We start from the raw sequence: 24,040 nt of genomic DNA, 5'->3' as shown, positions 1-24,040 counted from the left end.
GGATTCAAGTGACACATGGATACATGGGGTCACCACAAGAACTTGGTATTTAAGGCAGCAGAAATAATTCCAAAGTCCAACTCACAGTCCACAAGCAGAAATTTCCTAAAGGATCCTCAATCCTTATTCATTGAAAATTAGCTATTGCCCAATCATCCCAACCCCTAAAAAATGTGATCCATTAGGCAAGTTTGCCCTGAAGTTGGCATTGTGCAAAAATATGTCATTTGGGGAACAATTAGTCTCTGATAATTCTTTACAAAGTTAAGGTGCTTCTGTAGGAACTGTTCATGTGGTATTAAAAGTCAGTGAACACTTTTAACTTTTATTTGATTTCCATTTTTATACTTACTAGAAAGAAAAAAAGTGCAGAAAACATACTTCCTAGTACCAAACCACAAATTCCAGCTCAGTTCAAAAAGCTGAACGAGTAGAAACCCTGCCTTCTGACTGATGAAAAAACTGTGAGGGTGCTGCTTTTTAAAAAAGGAGGCTAATAATAAAACAAAAACAGCCAATAACAGTTCTGAGCAGGGAAGAAACCAGCCAAACAGTTGCCAAAAATTACTGTATTAAATGCTAAATCTCATATTAAGGTAGCAACCAAAATTTAATCTTTTCAAATCCTTCCCTTTATAAGTAGAGCCTCCTGCTAATTTCTAAGAGGTAGAAGCACTCCTCTTTGCAAAGTGTTTGGCTTTTTTGACAGGAGCCAGAATTTAAAACTGGCATTGAAACCCAGCCAATCTGAAACCAGGAAGAAGAAAGTAACAACTGCCTATTTTATCTGGAGATGCGCCATTCAGATTTTCAGTATATTGATGCCAAGTTTGCCAGAGAACAAATTTCCAAAGTCTGATTGCCGACCTCCTATCTCCTGACTTTTCACCTGCCTCTGTAAGTGTATGATTAGATGGTATAGGTGATTATTTGGAGCCATCACCTGGCATTATTCCCACTAAAAGCAGCCCAGCTAAGCAACACTTCCATGGTGTTCTTTCTCATAGTGACCAATGGTCCATATCCATCTACCCCAGGTCAATGAAATCCCTTAGCAAATGAGGCCTTTGTGTGCAATCCCACATGACACGCAATATTCAGGCAGAGCCTTGACAAAGAGGATGTGGAAAAGATTCTAATTTGAGGGGGGAAGGTGGAGTAGAGCTAGTGGGTGGCAGATGAGATTTTTTTTTTAATGTTCCAGATATCAAAATAGGTGTGCAGGCTCAAAAGATCATTCAGGAATACAAAAATAATGGCCCTTTCTCTTCATTGTGGAATATTTTTAAATGACTGCTAAAATTGCCAGGCACAGTGGCTCACCCCTCTAATCCCAGCACTTTGGGAGGCCAAGGTGGGAGGATTACATGAGGCCAGGAGTTCGAGATCAGCCTGGCCAACATGGTGAAACCCCGTCTCTACTAAAAATACAAAAATTAGCTGACTGTGGTGGTGTGTTCCTATAGTTCCAGCTCCTCGAGAGACTGAGGCACAGGAATTGCTTGAACCCAGGAAGCAGAGGTTGCAGTGAGCCAAGATTGCATCACTGCACTCCAGCCTGGGTGACAACAGAGTTAGGGTCTGTCTCAAAAAAAACAAAAAAAAAAAACAAAAAAAAAAAACAAAAAAACAAAACAAAAAAAAAAAACAAACAAAAAAAAAAGAAAAGAAAAGAAAAGAAGAAAAATAAATAAATAAAATGATAAAACTGAATATATTGGGGTGGTTGGCAAGATGGCCAATTAGAAACAGCTCTGGTATGCAAGTCCCAGGGAGACCAATGCAGAAGGTGGGAGATTTCTGCATTTCCAACTGAGGTACTTGGCTCATCTCATTGAGACTGTTTAGACAGTGGGTGAAGCCCATGGAGGGCAAGCTGAAGCAGGTTGGGGTGTTGCCTTACCTGGGAAGTGCAAGGGGTCAAGGAACTCCCCTGCAAACAAGGGAAGCCATGAGGGACTGTGACATCAGGGACAGTGTACTCCAGTCCCAGATACTATTCTTTCTCCATGGTCTTTACAACCTGCAGACCAGGAGATTTCCTTGGGTACCTAAGCTACTGGGGTCCTGGGTTTCAAGCACAAAACTGGGCAGCTGTTTGGGCAGACTTCAAGCTATCTGCAGGAGTTTTTTTTCCCATACCTCAGTAGTGCCTGGAATGCCAGCAAGACAGAACAGTATACTCCCCTAAAAAGTGGGCTGAAGCCAGGGAGCCAAGTGGTCTAGCTCAGCAGATCCCAATCCCATGGAGCCCAGCAAGCTAAGATCCACTGGTTTGAAATTCTCACTGCCAGCACAGTCGTCTGAAGTTGACCCGGGATGCTCAAGTTTGGTGGGAAAAGGGCATCTGCCATTACTGCAGCTTGAGTAGGTGGTTTTCCCCTCACAGCGTAAACAAAGCCACTGGGAAATTCAAACTGGGTGGAGCCCAGTGCAGCTCTGCAAAGTCCCTATAGCCAGATTCCCTCTCTAAATACCTCTGCTCTGAGCAGGGCATCTCTCAAAGAAAGGCAGCAAGCCCAGTGAGGGGTTTATAGATAAAACTCACATTGCCCTAGGACAGAGCACCTGGGGGAAGGGGCAGCTGTTAGCGAAGCTTCAGCAGACTTAAACGTTCCTGCCTGCCAGCTCTAAAGAGAGCAGCAGATCTCTCAGCACAGCACTTGAGCTCTACTAAGGGACAGACTGCCTCCTCAATTGGGTACCTGATCCCCATGCCTCCTGACTGGGAGACACCTCCCAGCAGGGGTCAACAGACAACTTATACAAGAGAACTCTGGCTGGCATCTGGCAGGTGACCCTCTGGGATGAAGCTTCCAGATGAAGAAACAGGCAGCAATCTTTGCTGTTCTGCAGCCTCCACTGGTGATAACCAGGCAAACAGGGTCTGGGGTGGACCTCCAGCAAACTCCAGCAGACCTACAACAGAAAGGCCTGACTGTTGGAAGGAAAACTAACAAACAGAAAGGAATAACATCAACATCAACAAAAAGGATGTCCACACAGAAACCCCATCCAAAGTTACCAACATCAAAGAATAAAAGCAAATAAATCCATGAAGGTGAGGAAAAACCACTGCAAAAAAGCTGAAAATTCCTAAAACCAGAATGCATCTTCTCTGAAGAATCACAACTCCACAACAGCAAGAGAACAAAACTGGATGGAGAGTTTGATGAATTGACAGAAATAGGCTTCAGAAGGTGGGTAACAACAAACTCCTCCGAGTTAAAGAAGCATGTTCTAACCCAATGCAACACAGCTAAAAACCTTGAAAAAATGTTAGAGGAATTGCTAACTAGAATAATCAGTTTGGAGAAGAACATAAATGACCTGATGGAGCTGAAAAACACAGCATGAGAACTTCGTGAAGCATACACAAGTATCAATAACTGAATCAATCATGCAGGGGAAAGGATATCACAGATTGAAGATCAACTTAATGAAATAAAGTGTGAAGACAAGATTAGAGAAAAAGAAATAAAAAGAAACAAAAAAGCCTCCAAAAACTATAGGACTATGTGAAAAGACCAAATTTACATTGGATTGTTGTACCTGAAAGTGATGGGGAGAATGGAACCAAGTTGGAAAACACTCTTTAGAATATTATCCAAACCAAATACCACATGTTCTCACTCATAAGTGGGTGCTGAACAATGAGAACACATGGACACAGGGAGTGGAACATCACACACTGGGGCCTGTCAAGGGGTGGGGGACTAGTGGGGGGATAGCAGGGATGGGGAATAGGAGAGGGATAGCATTAGGAGAAATACCTAATGTAGGTGATGGGGTGATGGATGCAGTAAACCACCATTGCATGTGTATACCTATGTAACAAACCTGCACATTCTGCACATGTACCCCAGAACTTAAAGCATAATAATGATAATAATAAAGAAATCCAAAACCCCAACAGACCAACAATAAGTAATGAATCGAAGCCATAATAAATATTCTCCCAGTAAAGCCGGGAACCCTATGGATTAATTGCTGAATTCTACCAAACAATTTAAAAAACTAATACCAATCCCACTGAAACTATTCTGAGAAATAGAGGAAGGAATACTTCCAAATTCATCAGCATTACCTTGATATCCAAACTAAACAAAGACACATCAAAAAAAGAAAAAAGAAAAAAAAAATTACAGACCAATATCTCTGATGAATACTGATGCAAAAATTCTCAACAAAATACTTGCAAATCTAATTCAACAAACATTAAAAAGATTGTTTATCATGACCAAGTAGGATTCATGCCATGGATGCAGGATGGTTCAACATATGCAAATTAATCCATGCAATACATCATATCAGCAGAATGAAGGACAAAAACCATATGATCATTTCAATTGACACTGGAAAAGCTTTGGATAAAATTCAATATCTCTTAGTGATAAAAACTTTAAAAAAATATGGGTATAGAAAGAACATACCTCAACATAATGAAAGCCATATATGAAAGACCCACAGCTAGTGCCATACTTTAAGAACAAAAATTGAAAGCCTTTTCTCTAAGATCTGGAACATGACAAAGATACTCACTTTCACCACTGTTATTCAACATAGCCCTGGAAGTCCTAGTTAGAGCAATCAGATAAGAGAAGAAAATAAAGGGCATCCAAATTGGAAAGAAAGATGATAAATTATTCTTGTTTGCACATGATGTGATCTTATATTTGGAAAACCTGAAGACTCCACAAAAGAAAATTAGAACTGATAAATTTAGTAAAGTTTCAGGATACAAAATCAACATACAAAAATCAGTAGCATTTCTTTATGCTAACAGTGAAAAATCTGAAAAAGAAATTTTTAAAAATTCCATTTACAGTAGCCACAAATAAAATTAAATACCTAGAAATTAACTTTACTAAAGAAGTGAAAGGTACAATAAAAACTACAAAACACTGCTGAAGGAAATTGAAAAGGACACAAAATGGAAAGACATTCCATGTTCATGAATTGGGAGACTCAATATTGTTTAAATGTCTATGCTACACAAAGCAATTACAGATTCAATGTAATCCTTTCAAAATACCAATGACATTCTTCACAGAAATAGAAAAAAATCCTAAAATTTATATGAAACAAGAAAAGACCTAGAATAGCCCAAGATATCCTCAGCAAAAAGAACTAAACTAGAGGAATCACATTACCTGATTTCAAATTATACTACAGAGCTATAGTAACCAAAGCAGTATGCTAATCATTAAAACAGACACATAGACCAATGGAACAGAATAGAGAACCCAAAAACAAATCCACACATCACTCATTTTTGACAAAGTTGCCAAGAGTATATACTGGGGAAAAGACAGTCATTTCAACAAATGATGCTGGGAAAACTGGATATCTATATGTCGAAAAATAAAACTTGACCCCTACCTCTCACCATAAAGGGGATTTGATTATTATGCATTGCATGCCTGTATCAAAGCATCTGATGTACCACATAAATATGTATACCTACTAGGTATCCACAAAAACTAAAGATTAAAAAAAGACACAAATAAATAACATCAGGAAAAAATGAGACATAACAAGTGAGACCATAGAAATACAACAAATCATTGGAGACTATTATAAACAACTATATGACAACAAATTGGAAAACTCAGAAGAAATAGACAAATCTTGGATATATACAACCAACCAAGATTAAGCTAGGAATAAATAGAAAACCTTAATAAACCAATAACAAGTAATAAAATTGAAGCTATAATTAAAAGTCTCCTATCAAAGAAAAGCCCAGGACCTGATGACTTAACTGCTGAATGCCACCAAGTAGTTAAAGAACTAATACTAATTCTACTCCAACTCTTAAAAAAATTGCAATGGAAGGAATATATCAAAACTCATTCTGTAAGGCCAGTATTACCCTGATACTAAAACCAGAGAAGGACACAATGGAAAAAAATAGGCCAATATAAATAATAAATGTAGATTCAGAAAACCTCATCAAAGTACCAGCAAACCAAATTCAACAATACATTGAAAAGATCATTCACCATGATACAGTGGGATTCATCTCAGGGATGCAAGGATGGTTCAACATAATAGTTCAAATAAAAAAACATAATACATCACCTTAACAGAACTGAGAACAAAAACCATATGACAATTTCCATAGATGACAAATAAACATGTAATAAAATTCAACATCCTTTTATTTAAAAAAAACCCTTATCAAATTGGCTTTTATTTAATATCTCAAAATAGAAAGGCTGTATATGACAAACCCACAGTTAACATCATACTGAATGGGGAAAAAGTGAAGGCCTTTCCTCTAAGATCTGGAACAAGACAAGGATTTCAACTTCCACCACTTTTATTCAATATAGTACTAGAAGTCCTGGCTAGAGCAATTGGGCAAGAAAAAGAAATACAAGGAATCCTAACTGGAAAGGAAGGAGTCAAATTAGTTTTGTTTGTAGATGACAAGATCTTATATTTAGAGAAACCTAAAGAATCCACCAAAAACTATTAGAACTGATAAATTAAGTAAAGTTGCAGAACAGCAAATCAACAGTAGCATTTATATATATATGTGATTCATACATGCCAACAGTAAACAATCCAAAAAAGAAATCTAGAATAAGTTCTAGTGTGTGATACCACAGTAGAGTGACTAAATTAGCAATAATTTATTGTATAGCTAGAAGATGTGGGATGTTCTTAATATACAGAAATGATAAATATTTGAGGTGATGGATATCTTACTTACCTTGATTTGACCATTACACAATAATTTAACATATATGTGGGGTATATGTGATGTTTTGATACTTGCATACAATGGTCAAATTGTATGCAAGTATCAAAACATCACATATACCCCACATATATGTTAAATTATTGTGTATAAATAAAAAAGAAAACTGAAATGCAGAATCTGAGGCCCTACTCAGACCTACTAAACCAGGATATGCATTTTATATGATCCCCCAGAAATACATGCACATATTTGAATTTGAGAAGTTGCTTTAAGTGCTGTAGTCACTGCCATAACAAAAATCAGCTCTGATCCCTCGGCACTGCACCCAGTCAGCTCCAAATAGAGGCAAGCATAAATGGCATGAGTCAAGAGGTGAGCCCATCATCTAAATATTTATTAGGTATCTCCTAGCTTCCAGTCACTACAGGTGCCATGCCTTTAGCCCTCAGTGTATCTCTCTCCCTGAGCTATATGAAGTTCTCACTATTAATTGCACAGAGTTTTAGAGTTGAGGGGCACCTTTCAGGTGACATCACCCAACTCCTCTATTTTGCCTATGAAGAAGCTAAGATTGTAAATAGTTGAAGACATACAGAACAGAACTATAGTCCAGATAGTCTAACTTATGCTTTGCTTACATCACACTGATTCTTTCTCCATATATAAAACTCAAGAGAGGTGTTATTAGTTTGACCCCTATACACATGGAGTGGGCACATGAAGTGGGGAGAGCTTGTCTCCAGATGGCTGAAGTGACATGTGTCACTTTGCAAGTGACCTTCTTACATGTACTTTTTAAAAAATATACTTTAAGTTCTGGGATACATGTGCAGAACTTGCAGGTTTGTTATATAGGTACACACGTCATGGTGGTTTTCTGAACCGATCAACCTGTCATCTACATTAGGTATTTCTCCTAATGCTATCCCTCCCCTAGCTCACCGCCTCCTGACAAGCCCCAGTGTGTGATATTTCCCTCCCTGTGTCCATCTGTTCTCATTGTTCGACTCCCACTGATGAGTGAGAACGTGTGGTGTTTGTTTTTCTGTTTCTGTGTTGGTTAGCTGAGAATGATAGTTTGTATTTCTATTTCTAGATCCTTGAGAAACTCCACACTGTCTTCCACAATGGTTGAACTAATTTACACTCTCACAATCGATGTAAAAGCATTCTTATTTCTCCATATCATCTCCAGCATCTGTTGTTTCCTGACTTTCTAATGATTGCCATTCTAACTGGCATGAGGTGTTATCTTATTGTGGTTTTGATTTGCATTTCTCTAATGACCAGTGATGATAAGCTTTTTTTCAAATGTTTCTTGGCTGGATAAATGTCTTTTTTTTTGAGAAGTGTGTGTGCATATCCTTTGCCCACTTTTTGATAGGACTGTTTTTTTTCTTGTAAATTTGTTTAAGCTCCTTCTAGATCTTAGATATCAGCCCTTTATCAGATAGATAGATTGCAAAAATTTCTCCCATTCTGTAGGTTGCCTATTTACTCTGATGACAGTTTCATTTGCTGTGCAGAATCTGTTTAGTTTAATTAGATCCCATTTGTCAATTTTGGCTTTTGTTGCCATTGCATGAAATCCTTGCCCATTCCTATTGGGCAAATTCCTTGCCCAATACCAAAAGTCCTGAATGGTATTGCCTAGGTTTTCTCCTAGGGTTTTTATGGTTTTAGGTCTTACATTTAAGTCTTTATTTCATCTTGAGTTAATTTTTGAATAAGATGTAAAGAAGGGGTCCAGTTTTAGTTTTCTGCATATGACTAGCCAGTTTTCCCAACACCATTTATTAAATAGAAAATCCTTTCCCCATTGTTTGTTTTTGTCATGTTTGTCAAAGATCGTCTGGTTGTACCATGCTGTTTTAGTAACTGTAGCCTTGTAGTATAGTTTGAAGTCAGGTAGCATGATGCCTCCAGCTTTTTTCTTTTTGCTTAGGATTGTCCTGACTATATGGGCTCTTTTTTGTTAAATATGAAATTTAAAGTAAGTTTTCCTAATTCTGTGAAGAAAGTCAGTGATAGCTTGCTGGAGATAGCATTGGGTCTATAAATTACTTTGGCCAGTATGGCCATTTTCATGATATTGATTCTTCCTATCCATGAGCATGAAATGTTTTCCATTTTTGTTTGTGTTCTGTCTTATTTCCTTCAGCAGTGATTTGTAGTTCTTCTTGAAAAGGTCCTTTACATCCCTTGGAAGTTGTATTCTTAGGTATTTTTTTTCTCTTTGTAGCAATTGTGAATGGAAGTTCACTCATTACTTGGCTCTCTGTTATTGGTGTATAGGAATGCTTGTAATTTTTGCACATTGATTTTGTATCCTGAGACTTTGCTGAAGTTGCATATCAGTTTAAGGAGATTTTGGGCTATGATGATGGGGTTTTCTAAATATATAATCATATCACCTGCAAACAGAGACAATTTGACTTCCTTCTCTTCCTACCTGAATACCCTTTATTTCTTTCTCTTGCCTGATTGCCTTGGCCAGAACTTCTAATACTATGTTGAATAGGAGTGGTGAGAGAGGGCATCTTTGTCTTGTGCTGGTTTTCAAAAAGAATGCTTCCAGCTTTTGCCCATTCAGTATGATATTGGCTGTGGGTTTGTCATAAATAGCTGTTATTATTTTGAGATACATTCTATTAATACCTAGTTTATTAAGAGTTTTTAGCATGAAGAGGTGTTGAATTTTATTGAAGGCCTTTTCTGCATCTATTGAGACAATCATGTGGTTTTTGTCATTGGTTCTATTTATGTGATGGATTACATTGATTATGTATGTTGAACCAGCCTTGCATCCCAGGGTTGAAGCCATCTTGATTGTGGTGGATAAGCTTTTTGATGTGTTGCTGGATTCAGTTTGCTAGTATTTTATACAGGATTTTCACATCGATGTTCATCAGGAATATTGGCCTGAAATTTTCTTTTTTAGTTGTGCCTCTGCCAGGATTTGGTATCAGAATTATGCTAGCCTCATAAAATGAGTTAGGGAGGTGTCTTTTTTTTTTCTGTTGTTTGGAATAATTTCAGGAGGAACGGGGTACCAGCTGCTCTTTGCATGTCTGGTAGAATGCAGCTGTGAATCCGTCTGGTCCTGGGCTTTTTTTGGCTGGTAGGCTATTAATTACTGCCTCAATTTCAGAACTTGTTATTGGTCTATTCTGAGATTCAGCTTCTTCCTGGTTTAGTCTTGGGAGGGTGTATGTGTACAAGAATTTATTCACTTCTTCTAGATTTTCTAGTTTATTTGTGTAGAGGTGTTTATAGTATTCGCTGATGGTAGTTTTTGTTTCTGTGGAATCACTAGTAAATATCCTCTGTATCATTTTTTATTGTGGCTATTTGATTATTATCTCTTTTCTTCTTTATTAGTCTGGCTAGTGGTCTATCTATTTTGTTGATTTTTTTAAAAAACAGCTCCCAGATTATTTTTTGAAGGGTTTTTCACGTCTCTATCTCCTTCAGTTCTGCTCTGACTAGTTATTTCTTTTCTCCTTCTAACTTTTGAGTTTGTTTTCTCTTGCTTCTCTAGTTCTTTTAATTGTGATGTTAGGGTGTTGATTTTAGATCTTTCCTACTTTCTCCTGTGTGCATTTAGTGCTGTAAATTTTCCTCTAAACACTGCTTTAGCTGTGTCACAGAGATTCTGATTCATGTGTCTTTGTTCTCATTGGTTTCAAAAAACTTCGTTATTTCTGCCATCATTTTGGTATTTATCCAGTAGTCATTTAGGAGCAGGTTGTTAAGTTTCCATGTAGTTGTGCGGTTTTGAGTGAGTTTCTTGATCCTGAGTTCTAATTTGATTGAACTGTGGTCTGAGTCTGTTTGTTATGATTTCCATACTTTTGCATTTACTCAGGAGTGTTTACTTCCAATTATGTGGTTAATTTTAGAATAAGTGCAATGTGGTGCTGAGAAGAATGTATATTCTTTTGATTTGGGGTGGAGAGTTCTGTAGATGTCTATTAAGTCTGCTTGGTCCAGAGCTGATTTCAAGTGCTAAATATTCTTGCTAATTTTCTGTCTCATTTATCTGTCTAATATTGACAGTGGCGTGTTAAAGTCTCCCACTATGATTGTGTGGGAGTCTAAGTCTCTTTGAAGTCTCTAAAAACTTGCTTTATGAATCTGGGTGCTCCTTTATTAGATGCATATAGGATAGTTAGCTCTTCTTGTTGCATTAATCCCTTTACTTTTATGTAATGCCCTTCTTTGTCTCTTTTAATGTTTCTTGGTTTGAAGTGTTTTAAAAAGCAGATTGCAACCTTTGCTTTTTATGGCTTTCCATTTGCCTTGTAAATCTTCCTCCATTTTAAAATTTTGAGCCTATTTGCACATGAGATAGGTCTCCTGAATACAGCACACCAGTGGGTCTTGACTCTTTATCCAATTTGCCAGTCTGTGTTTTTTAACTGGGTCATTTAGTCCATTTGCATTTAAGGTTAGTTTTGTTACGTGTGTGAATTTAATCCTGCCATTATGATGCTAGCTAGTTATTTTGCCTGTTAGTTGATGCAGTTTCTTCCTAGTGTTGATATTCTTTACAATTTGGTGTGTTTTTGCAGTGGCTGGTAGCAGTTGTTCCTTTCCATGTTTAGTGCTTCCTTCGGGAGCTCTTGCAGGGTAGGCCTGGTGGTGACAAAATCCCTCAGCATTTGCTTCTCTGTAAAGGATTTTATTTATTCTTTGCTTAGGAAGCTTAATTTGGCTGGAAATGAAATTCTGGGTTGAAAAGTCTTTTCTTTAAGAATGTTGAATATTGGCTCCCCACTCTCTTCTGGCTTGTAGGGCTTCTGCCAAGAGATCCACTGTTAGTATGATGGGCTTCCCTTTGTGGGTAACATGACCTTTCTCTCTGACTGCCCTTAGCACTTTTTCCTTCATTTCAACCTTGGTGAATCTGACAATTATGTCTTGGGGTTGCTCTTCTCAAGGAGTATCTTTGTGGTGTTCCCTGTATTTCCTGAATTTGAATGTTGGCCTGCCATGCTAGGTTGGGGAAGTTCTCCTCGATAATATCCTAAAGAGTGTTTTCCAACTTGGTTTAATTCTCCCTTTACTTTCAGGTACACCGATCAAAGGTAGATTTGGTCTTTTCATGTAATCTCTTATTTCTTGGAGGCTTTGCTCATTTCTTTTCACTCTTTTTTCTCTAATCTTGTTTTCGCACTTTATTTCATTAAGTTGATCTTCAATCTGATATCCTTTCTTCCGTTTGATCAGTTTGGCTATTGAAACTTCTATATGCTTCATGAAGTTCTCATGCTGTGTTTTTCAGCTCTATCAGGTCGTTTATGTTCTTCTCTAAACTGATTATTCTAGTTAGTACTTCATCTAACCCTGTTTCAAGTTCTTAGCTTCTTTGCATTGGTTTAGAACATATTCCCTTAGCTCAGATAAATTCATTATTACACACCTTCTGAAGCCTGCTTCTGTCAATTCATCAAACTCATTGTCTGTCCAGTTTTGTTCCCTCACTGGTAAGGAGCTGTAATCCCTTAAAGGAGAAGAGGTGTTCTGTTTTTTGGAGTTTTCAGTCTTTTTGCACTGGTTTCTTCCCATCTTTGTGGATTTATCTTCCTTTGGTCTTTGAGGTCAGTGACCTTTGGATGGGGTCTCTGAGTGGATGTCCTTTCTGTTGATGTTAAAACTATTTCTTTATGTTAGTTTTCCTTCTAACAGTCAGGCCCCTCTGCAGCAGGTCTGCTGGAGTTTGATGGAGGTCCACTCCAGACCCTGCTTGCCTAGGAATCACCAGAAAAGATTGCAGAACAGCAAATATTGCTGCCTGTTCCTTCCTCTGGTAGCCCTGTCCCAGAGAGGGTATCCAACAGATGCCAGCCAGAGCTCTTCTGTATGAGGTGTCTGTCAGCCCCTACTAGGAGGAGTCTCCCAGTCAGGAAACATAGGGGTCAGGGAGCCACTTGAGTCAGTCTGTATCAGAGCTTGAACACTATGTTGGGAAATCTGCTGCTCTATTCAGAGCTGCCAGGCAGGGATGCTTAGGTCTGCTGAAGCTGTATCCACTACCAACCCTTTTCCCAAGTGTTCTGTCCCAGGAAGGTGGGAGCTTTATTTATAATTCCCTGACAGGCTGTTGTCTTTTTTCAGAGATGCCCTGCCCAGTGAGGACATCCAGTAAGATTCTGCCTGCAGCTGCTGAGCTGTGTTAGGCCCACCCAGTTCAAATTTCCTGCCAGCTTTCCTACACTGTGGGATTGAAACCGCCTACTTGAGCCTCAGGAATGATGAACACCCCTTACCCCCACAAAGCTTGAATAACCCAGGTTGAGCTCAGACTGCTGTGCTGGTTGCAAGAATTTCAGGCCAGTGGATCTAAGCTCACTGGTCTCTGTGGGGGTGGGACCAGCTGAGACAGACCACTTGGCTCCCAGGCTTCAGCTCCCTTTCCAGGGGAGTGAACAGTTCTATCTTGCTGGCGTTCCAGGTGCCACTGGGGTATGAAAACAAAACAAAAAAAACAGCTGCAGCTAGCTTGGTTTCTGCCCAAATGGCAGCCCAGTTTTGTGCTGGTAACCCAGGGCCCTGCTGGTTGTGTAGGCACCAGAGGGAATCTCCTGGTCTGCTATTTGTGAAAAATATGGGAAAAGCACAGTATCTGAGCCAGAGTGCAGGAAATGGTCCCTAATGGCTTTCCTTTTCTAGGAGAGGGAGTTCCCTGGCCCCTTGTGCTTCCCAGGTGAGGCAATGCCCCACCTTGCTTCTGCTTACACTCTTTGGGCTGCACCCACCGGTCAATCAGTTCCAATGAGATGAACCCGTTACCTCAGTTGGAAATGTGAAAATCACCTGCCTTCTGCATTGATCTGGCTGGGGGCTGTGTACCAGAGATGTTCCTATTTGACTATCTTGCCCAGGGACCAAGGTTATTTATTTGAAGTTTTTCTTCTTTTTTGATGTAGGTACATACAGGTATAAATTTCCCTCTTATTACTGCTTTTTCTGTATTCCACAGATTTGGTATGTTTCCATTATCATTTACTTCAATAAGTTTTTCAATTATCTTCTGATTTCTTCATTGACCCATTGGTCATTCAGGAGTATATTGTTTAATTTGCATGTGTTCATGCAGTGTTCAAACTTCCTCTTATTGATTTCTAGTTTTATTCTATTGTGGTTAAAAATATTTGATATAATTTTGACTTCTAAAAATGTTTTAAGAACTGATTTGTGACCTAACATATGGTCTATCTTTGGAAATGACCCATGTGCTGAGGGGGAGAATGTGTCTTCTGTAGCAGTTGGATGAAATGTTCTGTAAATATCTATGAGATTTATTTGATATATAGTGCAGATAAACTCTAATGCTTCTTTGTTGAGTTTCTGTCAGGGAGATGTGTACAATGCTCAAAGTAAGGTGTTGAAGTCTCCAGCTATTGAGATCTATCTCTCTCTTTAGCTGTAATATTTGCTTCATATATCTGGGTCATCCAGTGTTGGGTGTATATATATTTACAATCATTATATCCTGTTACTGTACTGACTCCTTCATCATTAGATAATGACCTATATTAATCTGTTCTCATGCTACTAATAAAGATATACTGAGAATGGTTCATTTATAAAGGAAAGTGGTTTAATTGGCTCACAGTTCAGCATGGCTGGGAAGGCCTCAGGAAACTTACAATTATGGCAGAAGGAGAAGGTAACATGTCCTTCTTCACATGGCAGCAGGAAGGAGAAGAATGAGAACCAAGAAAAGGGGGAAGCCCTTCATAAAACTATCAGATCTCATGGGAACTTACTATCATAATAGCATGGGGGAAAACACTCCTATGATTCAGTTACCTCCCTTTGGGTCTCTCTCACCACATGTGGAGATTACAGGAACTACAATTCAACATGAGGTTTGGGTAGGAACACAGCCAAACTATATCACCATCTTTGTCTCTTTTTACAGCTTTTGTCTTGAAATCTATTTTTTCTAATATGAGTATAGCTACTCTTGCTCTTTTTAAAATTTCCGTTGGCATGGAATATCTTTTTCCATCCCTTTATTTTCAATTTATAGGTAAAGTGTGCTTATTTCACTGTATAGGCAAAGTGTATTTCTGGTAGGCAACAGATTATTAGGTCTTATATTTTTATTCATTCAGCCACTCTATGTCTTTAGATTGTACAGTTTAATCCATTTATATTCAATGGTATTCTTGATAAGTAGAAATTTACCCTGCCATTTTGTTATTTGTTTACTGGTTGTTTTGTGGTCTTGTCTTCTTTATTTCCTTCCTTCCTATCTTCCTTTTAGTGAAGGTGATTTTCTCAGTTGGTATGATTTAATTTCTTCCTTTTGTGTGTGTGTATGTGTGTGTGTACTTGTCATGTGTTTTTTGATTTGAGGCTACTGTGAAACTTGCAAATACTTTCTTATAACCCATTATTTTACACTGGTGATAACACTGATTGCACAAACATGTAAAAAGAAAAAAAAAAAACTAATAAAAACTAACTTTCACTTCATCCCCGTTTTTTAAGTTTTATTGTTTCTATTTGTACTTATTATACTGTCTATGTTTTGAAAAGTTGCAGTAGTTATTATTTTTGATTGGTTAATCATTTAGTTTTTGTGCTTAAGAGAGGAGAGATTTACACACTATGAAAGCTGCAATATTTGAGTTCGACAATTGTGCTTACTATTGTCAGTGAGTTTTGTACTTTCAGATGACTTCTTCTTGCTCATTAATATCCTTTTCTTTCAGCCTTAAGGAATCCCTTTAGCACTATTTGTAGGGTGGGTCTGGTGTTAATGAAATCCCTCAGCTTTTGTTTGGGAAAGTTTTTATTTATCCTTCATGCTTGTAGGATTTTTCACCAGATATACTATTCTAGGGTCATTTTTTTTTTCCCCCTTCAGCAACTTTCTACCTGTATGTCTCTCTCTATCTCCTCTTTAAGGCAAATAAGTCTTAGATTTGTTAATTTTCTGAATCTTATCAGTGTGCTTCATTCGTTTTTATTCTTTTTTTTCTTGACTTTTCAGTGTATTTTCAAATATGCTGTCCTTAAGCTTACTAATTCTTTCTTCTGTTTGTGCAATTCTGCTGTTAAGAGATTCTGATGCATTCTTCAGTATGTCAGTTCATTTTTCAATTCTAGAATTTCTGCTTGATTCTTTTAAATTATTTCAATCTCTTTGCTAAATTTATCCCATATAATTCTTTTTGTTTGTTTGTTTTTGAGATGGAGTCTTGCTTTGTCATCCAGGCTGGTGTGCAGTGGCACAATCTTGGCTTACTGCAACCTCTGCCTCCTGGGTTCAAGCCATTCTCCTGCCTCAGCCTCCTAAGTAGCTGGGATTACAGGTACCCACCATCATACCTGGCCAATGTTTGTATTTTTGTAGAGATGGGGTTTTACCATGCTGGCCAGGCTGGTCTTGAACTCCTGATTTCAGGGAATCTGCCCACCTTGGCCTCACAAAGTGCTAGAATCACAAGCATTAGCCACCACACCTGGCCTATCCCATAGAAATCTAAATTTCTTCTGTGTACTATCTTGAATTTTGAGTTTCCTCAAAACAGCTATTTTAAATTCTCTGTCTGAAAGGACACACATCTTTGTTTCTCCAGGATTGGTCCCTGGTACCTTATTTAGTTTGTTTTATTAGGTCATGTTTTCCTGCATGGTCCTGATGATTGTGTATGTTCCTTGGTGTCTGAGCATTGAAGAGTTTAGATAGTTATTATAGGCATCACAGACTAGGCTTGTTTGTGCCTATCCTTCTTGAGGAGGATTTCCAGGTATTTTGTAGTATTTGCAGACTTGTGAAGATACTGCCTTGTTTGTTTTGGATATGATCTGGAAGAATTCTCTGTATTACCAGGCAGCAACTCTTGTTCTTTTCCCTTACTTTATCCCAAGCACATGGAGTGCACTGAACCACTTGGAACTAGGGGTGGTGATGTAAGCACCCTGTGGCCACCACTACTGAAACTGAGCTGGGTCAGATCTGAAGACTGCAGAGCACTGAGTCTTGCCTCAAACCTGCTGTAACCACTACTGAGGTGTCACCCATGTTCACGTAAGGCCCTAGGGCTCTATGATCAGCAGGTACCAAAAGCAGCCATATTTGTGTCCTTCCCTTGAGGGTTGTAAATTCCCCCAGGTCCTTGATGGGTCCAGAGATGCTTTCTGGGAGCCAGGGCTTGGAGCCAAAACCTTAGAAATTTGCCTGATGTTCTATTCTTCTGTGGCTAAGCTGGTGCTCAAACCACAATATAAAATCCTTCCCATTCTCTTCCCCATTTTCCACAACCTCTCTTTCTGGTCACCACCACCACCACCACTGGCCCATGGGGAGTTCTGTCAGGGCACTAACAATGTTCACTTAAAGCCCAAGGTCTCTTCAGTCAGTTTGTGGTGAACACTGCCAGGCCTGGGACTCACCCTTCAGGGCAGTGGGCTCCTCTCTGACCCAGAATAGGTCCAGAAATGCTATCCAAGGGCCTAGCCCTGGAATCAGTTCATGGTTCTTTTTTTGCTGTTGTTTCTTGTGGGTGCACATCTACACCTTTGCTTTGAAGGATTATTCATTCCAGTCTTCTCTCTTCAGTTTGTTTATTTTCTTGGATAGATATGCTTATGGGTTCCTTACTGCTCAGTCATTGACTCGTTTCTGGCTCTAGCTAGCACCTTAAGCCTACATTTGCCTCAGCTCTAGTAAACAATCAGAGAGCTGCCTTTCCTGAATGAGTGAGATGCCCCTGAAATATATTCTGGCAGTGTGGGAAGGCTGGCTAGCAGTTCATGCCCAGAAGCCTGTGGGACAAACCTCCTATGGCATAGTGCTACCGAATAGCCATCAAAATTTGGCATCTTTCTTGGCTGAGTTACAAAGCAGAGTTTCCAGGGCTGAAGAAGAAAAATTGGGCTGCCTACCCACTTTGTCCCTGCTTGTCCTCAAGGATATTTCTTCCTTCAGTCATTCAAGATGCTTTTTGTTGGTTAAGGTAGGGACAGGTCTCCCGCCAGGGAACCAAAGATTGTGGGAAAGTTGGTTTTACACCTCAGTTTCGCTTTTTTTACTATAGAAAAAGTGAGTTTGGGGAAAATTTTTCACACATTTGGTTACAGGGAGAAACTGGGGAGGGGCATCATGAATGTGGAAGTCTAATTCTCTTACTGTCCACTCAGAGTTGTTTTCACTTTTCAGCACCTTAGGGAGTATTTCAAGTTCATATTTGAGTCCTGAGATATTTCTGGTGATAATCTCGGTACTGTATATTTAGTTTGGGTTTTCTGTTAAGGGGAATGGGGGAGGTGAAGCCAGCTTGTTTCTATGAAACTATTTTGACTTTTGAATTGAAAGTCACTTATTCCTTTTATTTAACTCTATTTTTGCACCCATTAACCAACCTTTTTTGATTTCCTTGTCCCGTCCACACTTCCTAGCCTCCAGTAACCATATTCTACATTCTACCTTCATCAGATCAACTATTTGAACTCCCACATATGAGTGAGAACATAGGGTATTTGTCTATCTTTGCTTGGCTTATTTCACTTAACAGAATGTCCTCCAGGTCTATCCATGTTGCTGCAAATGACAGAATCTTATTTTTTATAGCTAAATAATCTTCCATTGTGTATGTATATCATATTTTCTCTATTCATTCATCCATCGATGGACACTTAGAAATGCAGAATCTTGTCCACTATTCATAGTAGTCAAGTTATGGAATCAATCTAACAAGCTTCTGGTGGTGCAAATACTGACGATTTCTGGGCTATACTTTGAGTAGCAAGTATTTACAATACCTGAATGCCTCTAAGTCATCACTGGGAGAACATCTGAACAAAATTTTAAAAACTCCCTGCTCTCATAGAGATTACATTTTAGCAGAGAAAAACATAATAAGATATATATGTAGCTGGAATTCCTATTTGTTTGGAAAAGATACTTTTATTTTTGAAACAGTCTCACTTTATCACCCAGCCTGGAGTGTGGAGGCACAATCTTGGCTTACTGCAGTCTCTGCCTCCTGAGTTCAAGCAAGCCTCCCAAGTAACTGCAACTACAGGAGCAGACCACTATGCTTGGCTAACTTTTTGTATTTTTAGTGGAGACATGGTATCCTCCATGTTGGCCAGGCTGGTCTCAAATTCCTGTACTCAAGTGATCTGCCTGCCTCAGCCTCTCAAAGTGCTGGTATTACAGGTAGAAGCTACCACATCCAGCCCTTTTGTGATATTCTTTCTAAACATCTAGATCTGTATGAAGAAAGAATACAGAGGAAATAATAAATACTAGTTAATATATTAATGATAGAAAGTATTACCTCATCAAGATGTAGAGAGCTCTTACACATGCATTGCCTAAGTACCAGATACAGAAGTTGGAAAAAAAAAAGTGATGTAAGGTACAAAACTATCCAGTCAGTAATGAACAAAACATAAAGGAGGCATGCTTCTAAAATATTGAAAACAAAATAAAATATTTAGAAAATAAAATCATGCTACTAATAAAGACACCCAACACTGGGTAATTTATAAAGAAAAAGAGGTTTAATGGACTCAGAGCTCCACATGGCTGGGAAGACCTCGTAAGTATGGCAGAACACAAAGGAGGAGAAAGGCACATCTTACATGGTGGCAAGCAAGAGAGAGAGCATGTGCAGGGAATCTGCCCATTTCAAAAGCATTAGATCTCATGTTACTTATTCCCTATCATGAGAACAGTAGGGAAAATATCCACCCTATAATTCAGTTATCTCCCACTGGGTCTCACCCAAGACTCATGGGGATTATTACAGTTCAAGGTGAGATTAGGATGGGGACCCAGTGCCAAACCATATCATCTCTTATTCCCACAAGCCTCAAAAATTTTTAAAGTTATACAAATGTCCTATAATCTAAATAAATAGAAGCACAGAAAATTTTGGCCAGGCACAGTGACTTACACTTGTAATTCCAGCATTTCAGGAGGCTGAAGTGAGAGGAATGCTTGAGCCCAGAAGTTGGAGACTAGACTTGGCCACATAGGGAGACCCCCAACCTCTACAATGAAAAAAAAATTAAAAAATTAGCCAGCTTTGTGGAATACACCTATAGCCCCAGCTCCTCAAGATTCTAAGGTGAGAAAATTGCTTGAGTCCAGTAAGGTTGCATTGAGCAGGGATCACACCACTGAATTCCAGCCTGGGGTATGGAGTGAGACTCTGTTTCAAGAAAAACAACATTGTAAGGAAATCCGAAGTAAGCAGAAATGCTTAGGGTTACTTTTAATAGAAATGGTGCATTGTTTTAATAGAAATGAATGGCTTATATCAGATAACCTGGAAGAGTGTGCTTTTCCAAGTTACCTGATATAAGTCTTTCATTGTCATTGAGCTATTTTACAACTTTTAGAAGTTGTAGCTAACAGATAGCAAAGCAATATAATTGTCTATGGACAATTCTGATCTATGGATATGCAATAAATTGTGTCTAGTGGAGGTTCAATTAACTTCCCTTTCCCCATGATAGAAAGTCAGTTTTGTGACCACATGCAAATTCATTTCAATATTCTTGATATATAAATACCTTCATTCTTTGAGTTCTCTCTTGAATCAGTTATAAAAGTTTTTCCAATTCCCTCATTTAATTAATAAGTTAAATAAAATCTTTCATTTTATATTCATATGAGTCATTATGTTTTTATGGAAAATTATCCTTTTACAGATTTATGAAACAAAACACTTCACCATTTTCAAGTTGAAAAGAAGCATCAATTTTTACTTAAAATTGAATCTGATCATTCAATTAAATTTAAGTGAATTTACATATTTGAATTTACATATTCCTATTATATATTCCTAGCATAGCATTATTCTATGAAAACATTAATCCCTGCATGGATAGACTGATAGCTCAAGGTCATTAAATATACTGTCTTTCCATAGTGTCCCCAGTTTTGATAACTTCTGGCTGGAAAGTTTTCCAGGCTAGCTTTTTCAGGGCTACAGAAAACTGGGATAAAATCTTAAAGAATGTGAGTTCATTTGGCTTGCTTTGTAAATTAACATATCCAAGTCCAGATTGACAGCAATGTAATTTTAAAAATAACAGCTTGATAAAAATGCAATGGTTATTATACCTGAATAATAATTTTTACAATTTACATGTCACAAATAAATGAAGAAATACACCCTCCAGCCCAATTTTTCCCATTTGATAAAATAGATTTCATTAAAATTAGAAACTTCTAAGAAAGATACTGTTAAGATAATGAAAACATAGGCCATAAACTTGGAGAAAATATTTGGAAAACACGTATCTGATAAAGCACTTGTATTGGAATATACAAAGAACTCTAAAAGCTCAACAACATGAACATAAACAATCCAACTAAAAAATGGAGAAAAGATCCAAACAGACATCTCACCAAAGAAGATATATGGATGGCAAATATGCACACAAAAAGAAGCTCAACATCATATCTATAGAGAATTACAAATTTAGACAACAATGAGATATCACTACACACCTGTTAGAATGGGTAAAATCAACATCAAATGCTGACAAGCATGTGGAATGATAGTAAGTCTCACTCACTGCTTGTGGTGTAAAATGGTACTGCCACTTTGGAAGACAGGTTGGCAGTTACCCAGAACCTCAAATTATGTCTATAAATATTTCATATGCAATGTTCAGGTCTCAATAAAAAAAGAAAAGGTATATGAAAAACCTAAAGTTTATTAAAATGAAGAGAAACAACAGACAGTAGAAATAGGTAAGTTGGGAGTACAGACAATGGATTTTAAAATATTCATGCTTAATAGTCTCAAGAAATAAGTGAAAAAATTACAAATATTAGTAGAAAACTGAAAATTTCAAAGAAGAAACAACTGGAAATTCTAAAACTGAACAATTGATATTAAGAACTCAATGGATAGATTTCACAGATATAGTTAAATAAATACTGAACTATAAGATATATCAGAAGAGAATATTCAGAATGAAGAAGAGTACTAAGTAGCAAAAAAAGAAAGAAAAAACCATAAGAGACATGGAGACAAAAGGAGAATGTACAGGTAATTGGAGTCTGATGTGGTTTGGCTCTGTGTCCCCACCCAAATCCCATGGCAAATTGTAATTCCCACATGTTGAAGGAGGGGCCTGGTGGGAGGTAACTGAATCATGAGGGCAGATTCACCCCTTGCTGTTCTTGTGATGAAGTTCTCATGAGATCTGGTTGTTTAAAAGGGCATAGCACTTCCCCTTTCACACACTCTCTCTCCCACTCTACCATGTGAAGAAGGTGTTTGCTTCCCCTTTGCCTTTCTGCCATGATTGTAAGTTATCCTGAGAGCTCTTGAACCATGCTTCCTGTACAGCCTGCAAAACTTTGAGTCAATTATACCTCTTTTCTTCATGAATTGCCCAGTCTCAGGTAGTTCTTTATAGCAGTGTGAGAATGGACTAATACAGAGTCATAGATGAAGAGGAGAGTGAGAAAAAAAAAACCAATAAAGAAATAATGATGGGCTGGGCACAGTGGCTCATGCCTGTAATCCAGCACTTTGGGAGGCCAAGGTGGGCAGACTGTCTGACCTCAGAAGTTTGAGACCAGCCTAAGCAATATGGTGAAACCTCATCTCTACTAAAAATACAAAAATATTAGCCAGGTGTGGCAGTGTGCATCTGTAGTCTCGGCTACTTGGGAAGCTGAGGCAGGATAATTGCTTGAATTTGGGAGGCAGAGGTTGCAGTGAGCCGAGATCGTGCCACTACACTCCAGACAGTGAGACTGTCTCAAGAAATAAAAGAAAGAATGGCTGAGAAGTTTCCAAAATGAATGAAAGACATTAACCCACAGAATCAAAGAGCTGTATTAAAACTAAGCAGGAATAAAATACAACAATACTTCTAGGTGCATTTATTTTTATTTTTTGCTAAAAAACTTTAACAAAAGAAAATATATTTTTTAAAAGTCTGAAGGGACCTTAACAAAATACTAGTAAAACATAGCTGGCAGCTAATGAAAAGAACCATACACTATGACTAGGTGGGATTTGCTCCTGGAGGGTGTTCAAAATACAAAAATCAAACAATGTAATATACCATATTAATAAAATGAAGACAAAAATCTTACATGTTCTTCTCAACTGATAGAGAATAAGCATTCAACAAAATTCAATACTCTTTGATAATATAAATTTACTCAACAAACAATAGAAGAAAACTACCTGAACATAATAAAGGCTACACAGTAGATATTACTTGCATTGGTTCATGTTTTATACAGTGTTTATTTCTATACCTATTTCCTTGTTCACTGTTCCTCTTGCTTATTAAACTTCCTTTCTCGATTTAATTTTTTTCTTCCAGAAATTCATCCCTGCAAATTCCTTTAGTAAGGCCTACTGATGTTAAACTTTTTCCCATTTTGTTTTTATGAAAAATATATTTTACTCTCATTTATGAGTGATAATTAACATGATTTTATGTTGAATTATTTTGTCTCAGAATTTAGAAGATATCATTCTATTGTATTCTATCTTTTGTTATTGCTGTTGAGAATTCTGCTGGTCTAATTGCTTCTTTGAAGTTACTCTCTTTGTCTACCTCCTTTATGAACCTTTTAAACTTTCGGATTCTGAGTTTGACTAAATGTATCCAGGTAGCCTTTAAAATTTTTCTGACTTGGGTTTCATTGCATTTAATAAATCTCCAAATTCATGCTCTTCTCTGTTCTGAAAAATTTACCAATCCTAAACTACTGCTCAAATAAATATCATTCTAAATATTTCCTATTTCCCATTTTATCAATTCTCTCCTTTTGAAAACTCCAATTAAATTTTTATTAAACCTTGTCATTATATCAGCCATGTTTCTAAAACCCCTTTCCGAGATAATTTATTATTGACTATATTCTAGTTCATTATTTCTCTCTTCATTTGTATCTAATATGGTTTTAACTATTACATTGATTTTTTTTCTGATCATTGTTTTTAATTTAGGAAGTCAAGTTGAACATAAAAGAAGTCTGTAAACTGGAATAAATATGAGGCTGCTGCATATAATTTTTATTCCAAAATAAGGCCTAATAAGCATTAGGCCAAGGTCTTTATTGGTGGCATAAGCAGTTCAACAACTTGAGTGGACATTAATCTCCAAGGTGCAATGGTAATGGACTGAATGACATGCTAGACTTTAGAAATATCCACAAAACTGCACGAGGTCTCTCCTGGTATAGGCCATTGGTTTGGAAGAGATTTTTTTAAATTGAGGTTGATTATGGAATGAAATAAAAGGGTGGAAAGAAAAGTTTTTCACATATGATCAGAAAAGGGATATATCACTGTGTGGTCACCAACAAAC

At 37.7% G+C, this 24,040-nt stretch overlaps 1 protein-coding gene across 2 annotated transcripts in view; it reads right to left on the bottom strand.

Annotated features, from left to right (window-relative positions):
* Positions 1–24,040, bottom strand: part of CEP85L (centrosomal protein 85L) — a 233,902-nt gene that overhangs the window by 11,789 nt on the left and 198,073 nt on the right. Inside the window, exon 14 of one of the 2 annotated variants that reach the window (XR_012517197.1) lies at positions 19,639–19,735. The gene's annotated coding sequence lies outside the window, so the exon portion shown is untranslated. Of the gene's footprint in view, positions 1–6,842; positions 19,736–24,040 lie in introns of those variants that run through there. The other variant, XR_012517196.1, reaches the window with a different exon arrangement.

Source organism: Saimiri boliviensis, chromosome 4 (assembly GCF_048565385.1).
Source record: "Saimiri boliviensis isolate mSaiBol1 chromosome 4, mSaiBol1.pri, whole genome shotgun sequence".
Classification (NCBI taxonomy): domain Eukaryota; kingdom Metazoa; phylum Chordata; class Mammalia; order Primates; family Cebidae; genus Saimiri; species Saimiri boliviensis.
This window is presented reverse-complemented; position numbering and strand designations above follow the sequence as displayed.